Here is an 8547-nt window from a genome sequence, read left to right on the forward strand (position 1 = left end):
CTGAATTCTGGATAGCTGTCGTGAAGATGTTTCCAAGACTTTGAGGTATCCTGTGTAAGTAGTCCAAGATTCAGTAGCATGTAGGAGGGCAAGGATTCCTACTGTCCTGTAGAGACCAAGTTATGCGCTGGGCTTGAGATCTTGATTTGCAAACAGCCTTTTCATCAGGCAGTCTAAAGCTGCACTGGCCCAACAAATGGAATGGTGGATTTCATCAATCTCTGGTAAATAGTCCATTTTTACAGTCTCCTGTTCTAATCATTTATTGCTCAGGGCCATGGTGGATAGTGGAGGCAGGTAGCTGAGTACCTTTTTATAGACATTAAGTACAAGACCCATCTCTCATATGCTTCAGCAATAGCTTGGTCTCTGAATATGCACAGGATACTAGTGACATCTGTACGTTACACCTTGACCATTGAGGATGGGGTAAGCTGTGTTCTGGAATGGACACAATGTATTGTGGACGGTTTCACATTTGTCCTGTAAATTGGTTCTTTGTGGATCTTGTGGTTACTGTTATGGCTTGCTTGTCATCATGAAGCAAGAAGCACAGATGAATTTCTGAAGGATGTAGATTCAAGGAGGATGTTCTGCAGTACCTTCCAATTAATGGAGTCAAAGACATTAGGGAGGCTGAAAAAGGCCATGCTGTTCATTGATGCGGCTCCCTATATTTCACTTTGAGTTGTCATACAATGAAGATTATGCCCACTGTTGCTCTTAATGAATGGAATCCATAATGTAATTTAGCGAGCAGGTTTATAGCCACTGTGAGAAATTGTTGAGTAGCACTTGGGCAATAATATACCTGCCGTGGACAGCAGATAAATCCCTCTGTAGTCACCACAGTTGGACATGTCTCCTTTCTTGAAGATGGGCATGATTATTGGCACCTTTTAGGTTCTCTGAAATATTTTCCTCTTCCAAGATATTAGAAATGAGTTACCGGTACTAATTTATGACTGAACCTTTTCACCACCAAATTTTAGAACTTTGTCAGAGTTACCATCTTCTCCCAGACTTTATTTTTTAGTTGGTCTATGACCTTTACAACTTCTTGGGAGAATTGGTTTGAAAAGTCTGCTTTGGAATGGAATTAAAGGCACTCATGACAAGTAGACTTTCACAGATATGGAGGTATTAAAAGAGTTTCTTCCAGAAGGTGCTGGGTACTCTGTGCTCGATGGGTTTATCCCTACTCTGCGTCTCAGCAGTATGAGGTGTGGTTTTGGGCGTTCTGGATGCAGAAAGTCTGACTGTTGAAACTGGTTGTTAGTGAGTTGCAGAATCTTCACTACTCTTTCCAACCAACCAGCTGTTATTTAGGTCACTTTTTTTATTGGACTAGCCTCCAAATCCCTATAAATGTTTCTTTAGCCCTGAGGCATGCTGAAACTTCCAATCCAGTGCCACCTCATGGTCTGTGGGTGGAGCCAAATGAACTTGTGGCCCTCTGCATCTCATGGTATGGCACAGCATTGAAATTTGGAACACATTGGAGCCACATGATCACAAAGGAGAGGTGCCTTCACAGACATCCCATTCAATGTTCAGGCTAAGTCCAGCAGGGTCTGGCCAGACAAGTTAATTTGCACAGACAGTCAATGTACTTGTGGTGCCTGGTGACTGGTTTGCTCTAAGGAAATGTTCTCATTTGTACATTGACACAAAGTCATTGCAGACATGTTCAGTTGCCATTCATGCAGACAAGGAATTGATGTTAGAATCACAGATTGACTTTTCTGTTTGTGACCTTGGACTAACCTCCCTCTAGCCAGTAAAGTTCTGCTCTAACTTTATACCATGTACTTTGTTATTCATGCAAAAGATTAAATATTCAAGCATAACATTACTTTATAAAAATAGATGGGAATTCATTTTTGAAGAGATGAAACTAAACATTTGTGGTCTAAAAATACAAATAACAAAAAAAAAGAATGAATTATAATTTGTAAAATAGTTAAAGTGGCAAGATATTGAAATCTCTTTTTGTCTTGTGAGAAGTAGTAACATATATAAATTAATTTCTATTTCTTATTTCTCCACATCTGCATACAAAAAAATACATCAGGTATTGAACAAATAAATCATTCACAACTGAATAGATTTCAAATCGGGTAAGTCTGAAGCTTGGCATAGTCTTGGGACTTGAAAGTCTATCCTGGTTTTAACAATAGTCGTATTCTATTTCATTCTGAAAAGACCTTCCAGTCATTCTAAATCTATTTCCCAATAAAAATTCATCTTTTGAATGTAGATTCCATCAATATACCAGGCAAATAGAATGGGAAAATGCAAAATATTTAATTGTATTACAATTTAGTTAAAGCAATTAAGACCACATAACATACAAATTTAAAAAAAAAAAATATATGTTGGAGGAATTCATTGGGTTGAACATCATCAGTGGGATGAAAAAACAATTGTTTACCTTTTGGGTTGGACTTACAAGTATGTTTCCCTACATTTACACTATGGTTCTTATGAATTATTGTTTATGGTAAAATATGGCACAGAAACTCGTTAAATCTCAGGACAATACTTTGAATGAGTAAGGGACAAAATGATAAACTACAATTTGTGGATGATTTTTACCAGAGATAGTATAGACAGGTTAAGGCAGGAGAAGGCAATCTCAGGTAGAAGATCACAGAGACACCATGTGTATCAAGCATTTTGGTCGGGGGGCAGGGGGTGGTGTGGCAAGATGGCGTAGAGTCTCGACCTCTCTGACCAAACTTTTAAATACCTGTTTTTTAACCCTTTGTTTCCAAGTTTAAATTTTTTAAATCTTAGTTTAAAGTATTAAGGAATTATTATGGCCACTAATGGTTAAAAGACTAAATCTCAAGTTCAAAAGAAAATACATTTTCAAAGTGCTGAAGATTTGGGGCCGAGATGACTTGAAGCAGGCCCAGGCTCAATTTCTTCATTGCCTAAATCCCAAGGATCGCCTGTGGAGGCTGAAAAGGAAATGCATCAGGCAGCATTACAATCTGACGAAGTCGTTTTTCTTCACGAATGGATGAGAAGACAACAAGATGCGGGGGGAGACCAGCGGCGACTCCCTGAAGAAGTCGGGATGCCGTCGCTGGGAGTCCAGACCCACAATAAATCTTTTAAAATGCCTTTTGTTGAATTGCAGCAGGAGCTGCAGTTAACTTGTTCTGCCACCATGTCAGAGAGAGCAGAGCTGAGATTTACGGATTCATAATGTATGCAATTAAATGCAGTTATTCAACCTATGTTGACATCTCTAATGAATGAGATGGTTCAAATGAATGCTGGTATAAGTTCAGAATTAAATATGGTTAAGACACATGTGGATGCAACTTCTGAAGAATTTTTAAAAATTCAGACAGCTTTTTCGGACTGTAAACAACAAGTGACTTCTAACACAGAAAAAGTGTTGAAGGTGGAAAAATCAGTCATAGAATTAGGAGATCATGAGAAGGAGCTAGAAATAAAAATAGATTATTTGGAAAATCAAAGCAGAAGGAATAATGTGAAAATTGCTGGTTTGCCAGAAGGTATAGAAGGACAAGACCTTCTTCTTTTCTTTAAAGACTGGATTCTGCAAATATTAGGGCAAGAATTTTTCTTTGGGGGATTGGCACTGGAAAGAGCCCAGAGAGCTTTAAGAAGAATACTCTCAGCTGGTCAACCTCCGAGACTGGTAATAATTCGATGTCTGAGTTATTTGGATAGAGAAGCAATACTTCGACTTGCAGTACAAAATGTGAGACAACGACAAACCCCATTATTGATTCAGAATAGTAGAGTCTTTTTTTGTCCTGATCTGAGTCAAGATGTCATTTAAAATCGACATCAATTTAATCCAGTTAAAGAAGTTTTGTGGCATAAAGGTTATAAGTCTACTTTTCGTTACCCTGCAGCATTGAAGGTCTTTTACAGAGACTATCAATTTCGGTTTTTTGAAACTGATTGTGAAGCAATGATTTTTGCTGACTCATTGCCGGATATAAGAGGACAAAAACGTAGCTCACCATTATCTACTAAAGAAAAATTTAGCAGTTCTGGAAATGGAAGAAATGGCAGAAATGGGGAAAATGGGAATGGAAAGAGTCCACCTCCTTCCGAAATGGGATCTTCGAGACTAGAGTCTTTTGGATAAAAAGAAGAATTTTCTTATTTTATTTTTTCTTTTGTTATTATGATACTTGGATGTTACTGATTGTTTGGCTGGGGAGGGGGAGATTTGCACTAATTTCTTTACTAGTCATCAGCCACTGGTGGGTAATCCACACCCAATTTTTGTTTAGGGGATTACTACCTTTTGGTAGTTTTTTTGGGGGGGGATTTTTTAATTTTTTTTAACTTTTTTTTAGTTTTTAATTTGTGATTTTTTTTATTGGAGGGCCTATATACATTGATTTGAGTTTTTATATAAAGATATTATTGGTAATTAGTAATTATAGTAGATAAGTCAAAGTTGAGGTTTGCTACTTTTAATGTTCGAGGATTAAATAGTCCAATTAAATGTAAGCGAGTCTTGGCATGAAAGCCTATTTGAGAGGACAAATAATAAGTTATACTTCTAAACTAAAAAAGAATGGATTAAATCAGAGTCTTGAATTAGAGAAACAGATCGATGAGTTAGAAAAGGAATTTCAGAAAGATGCTACAGAAGATCAGAAAATAGAATTATCTAGGTTGAAATTGAAATATAATACTTTGCAATCTTATCAATTTGAATGTGTGATTAATAGGACTAAACAACGGTATTATGAATGGGGAGAGAAAGCACATAAGGTACTGCCGTGGCAATTAAAGAAAGAACAGATATCAAGGACTATTAATGCTGTTAGTTGGAATTCTCTTATTATTTATAAACCTCGTGAGATTAATGATGAATTTTATTCATTTTATAAAAAGTTATATACATCTAAAGGAAAACAGGAAACTGGATCGATTGATTTTTTTTATCACAGTTGAATTTACAGGATGGTATGGATAAAAAGGGTTGGGATAGATCTAAAATTAAATGGGAAATGGATATTGGTTTTACTTTTTCTGAAGAGGATTGGTTAGATATTTGTTATGATAGTGTAACTAGGTTGATAAATGCACATTATGCAATGATTAATTACAATTTTTTACATCAATTATATTTGACACATGAAAAATTTAAAAATATATTGTTTTAATGAAACAGATTTGTGTTTTAGATGTGGAACTTTTTTTCATGCTGTTTGGTCATGTATACATATACAATCTTTTTGGAAGAAAATTCAATCGTTTTTAGAATATCTGTATAAGATTAAAATAGTTTTAGATCCAACAGTATTTTTATTGGGTGGTTTGCAACCTCTGAAAGGCTTGGGATTAGATAAGTTTCAGCTTGCTTTGTATATTTAGCTTTATCTGTAGCGAAAAAATGTAGTGCTAGTACGTGGAAAGATACAAATATGATTGATATTAATAGATGGCATAATGAGATGAAATATTGTTTAATAATGGAAAAAATACATACGTTTCACATGATAATTATAATTTTTTTATTAATGTGGTTGTTATACTCAGAATATTTACATTACAATTTATATTGATTAGATTTTAATAAGTATATTTAACTTTTTTTTAATATTCTTTCTTTTTTTCTTTTTTGCAGCTCTCCTTAGGAGAGTTAGCTGAAGGGGGGGAATCTTTTCTTTTTTTTATATATATTAAAAAATGTTCATGTTTAATTGCTGTATATGTCATTTATTATTTGTTTTTTGAACAAATAAATAAAGTTTTTTTTAAAAAAAAGCATTTGGGTCAAAGGATACATTATGGTCTTAGTTGTGTCCTTTATAACTAGTTAATCTGACTTCACTGCTTCATATCCATGTGTGTTCATATACAAGAGAACTCATTATCTCTACCATACTTACAGTTCATGTTCTCCCTTCTGCCTCAATGACAATTAGTTTCACGCAGTGAATACTCTGTGGGTCAGACTCAAATTTGTGCACTAGGTGTCTGAATCAGGGGAGCTGGTAAAAATCACAAATTGTGGTTTATGATTTTATCCCTTACTCATTCAAAGTTTTGTCCTGAGATTTAACTTGAGTTTCTGCACTATATTTTAAGCTGAACTATCACAAGGTATATAAAGTCTTTGAATTGGAGGCAGAAGACAGAAATAGACACGGCTGTCAATAAAAAGCAAAATTTAGACATTGATCAATTTCTCAAAACTGGAGTGAAAATCCTGGAGCACAACTCACCTGAGCCCATTTATGAAATTGTTGGTAGTGTAGCAGGTTGTGCAGGAGTACAGCGAAAGAACTGAAACAGCAGGCCGTGAGCTCCTTCAGCACAACTGATTTACTTTGAAGTTTGCGCTGCAGCCTTTAAGGCCATCTGAAGCCTGCCCCTTGCATCCTGAAACTTACATCATTCACGTAAGCATACTTCCGGTCTGTATTGGAAGAGAAGGACCCGCGATGCCATCTTTGCTGCGGTTGCCCTGCTGACCGTGCATAACAAGTGGGGTTGGTCCGCCACTTCAGTTATGTGCACTGTCATAGTAGTGTGTTAAATTGGTGATGCCCGCTCATTTAATTGATTGGTGATCGCAGTCAGAGGTGATGCTATTTTATTAGCTGCATTAGCAGAGGGTTGAGTAATATGATTGACAGGTATAACTTAAAGTGTGTAACCCTTAAAGGAGAGGTATATTATGGCTGAAAATGTTGAACATTTTTGCCAAAATAAATATGATTTTTGAAGCAGTATGAGAGACAAAGCTTCACTTTTGTTAAAGGTCTTCATGGTATGTTTGATTCTTCAAGAATATCAATGTGTTACGAGAAAAAATGTATAATGAATTCATTTTTGAATAATATATCTTACCAAATGTATTAGTCATATATGCAGCTCAATTCATTCAGTTCCTATCATCCGCCTATCAACAATTTTCATCATTCACCACTTGACTGTAAAATTGGTACTCATCCTCTTGGTTAGCATTTGGCAGAAGTCAATGTCATAAACTAGTTAAATTGCAGAATAATCAGATGAAGATATGAATGAGTTGGACTACAGAAGAAAGTAGATGGGTGTACGTAACCAAATACATGGTGCACTGGGAAGCTTGTAAGGAAACCCACGTTCAGGGTTATGAAGGATGGCACTTTGCACTGAGCACACAGCACCATCAGCACATTTAGAACTTACTAATTTACAATGAGTCAACTTTCATTGCAGCACAGATAGCTTTCTTTCAAGGTTTTTGTTGCAGTGAAAGTCCAGATTGCTCTCTTCCAAATTGAAACTCCTACTATCACTATTCCAAGGGGATATAGCCAAGAAATCAATTAATTTACAGAAGAACCTCCTGGAGAAAGTGGCAAATGCTCCATGAATTACAAACATGTTCTCCTCTCTTGCAATGCTGGCATACGTGTATCTGCATTCAACATCCACTGACCTTGCCTATCAGCATTGCCAAAGGAAGGAAAAACCTTGCAGAATGCACCAAAATGGGTTATTAGATTACTTTTCTGTAAATATTCCATGATCAAATGTATGGCTGGTTACAATGTGCATTTATGTTCATTTTTTTTTGTTTTTTTGAGAGAAAGGTGTAGTGATCAGTGAAAGTGGACAGGGAAAGAGCTTGAGAACTGTTAGTGAATGTGTGGGTATGTTGAAATGACTGCCATCATTAATTATTTAATCACTGAAGGGGAGAGGAATGGCTAAAGTTTCTTTTTCATCTTCCTGTTTAACTTTTTTTCCTTGAATTCTTCCCACTTATTCTTCTCTACTTTCTTGCTTCCAAATGCTCAGGTACTCAGCTGATGCCTAATTATAATAAGAATGCAGAATGTTCAACCATAAATTTAAACATCCACAGCAGAAGCTTGCAGGATCCTCTCGAATGGTTAAAATAGTAGAAGAATTATCATTGATATGATTGATAATGTTCTTTGAGGCAACATATCTATTATTGTAGGCATATGGTATACATGTGCATGGGTTCCAGGCCTGAGCCCTCAGCTACATCATGAAAGGATAATCCTGGAAAACTTTTGACTTTTCTTTGACTTGATCTGAAATAGCTCAAATGCGGATGATACAGAGGCAAAGGGGAGAGTGAAAGATACTGCAAGTGCTTCCAAGAAAACAGGCTATGGTCTGCATGATGGCATGACTGGTCATATATGAGTTGCACACGATGGAAATTAGTTGAGTTCAAATGAAACACAAAGATAATGTGTGTGTTATCAACAGCAGGCACTCCTTCCCTCTTCCCCACCCCAGTGGGAAACTTTTGGAGCTTTGCAAACTCTTATGTGCTTATATTTCCAACATGTCTCAAGCAAGGGGATAAAGCTGCTTCTCCTTGTAGAGAATCTCATTTGCCTCACTAATTGAGCAGTAGAAAGTGGGTGTTCAGCCAGCTGAGTTCACCCTGACTCTACAAGAGATGGTCTCATTCCAACAACCTTTTCTTTAAACCCGATAAATGTCTTCCTTTCAGATACTTGAACACAACAAATGAACTTAGCTCCCTGCAGTGCATTCCAGACT

The 8547-nt window shown here is 36.4% G+C and overlaps 1 protein-coding gene across 1 annotated transcript in view; it reads left to right on the top strand.

Annotated features, from left to right (window-relative positions):
- Positions 1-8547, top strand: part of prkn (parkin RBR E3 ubiquitin protein ligase) — a 1164186-nt gene that overhangs the window by 763056 nt on the left and 392583 nt on the right. The window lies entirely within an intron of this gene.

The sequence above is a fragment of the Narcine bancroftii genome, chromosome 4 (assembly GCF_036971445.1).
Source record: "Narcine bancroftii isolate sNarBan1 chromosome 4, sNarBan1.hap1, whole genome shotgun sequence".
In the NCBI taxonomy this organism is placed as follows: Eukaryota; Metazoa; Chordata; class Chondrichthyes; order Torpediniformes; family Narcinidae; genus Narcine; species Narcine bancroftii.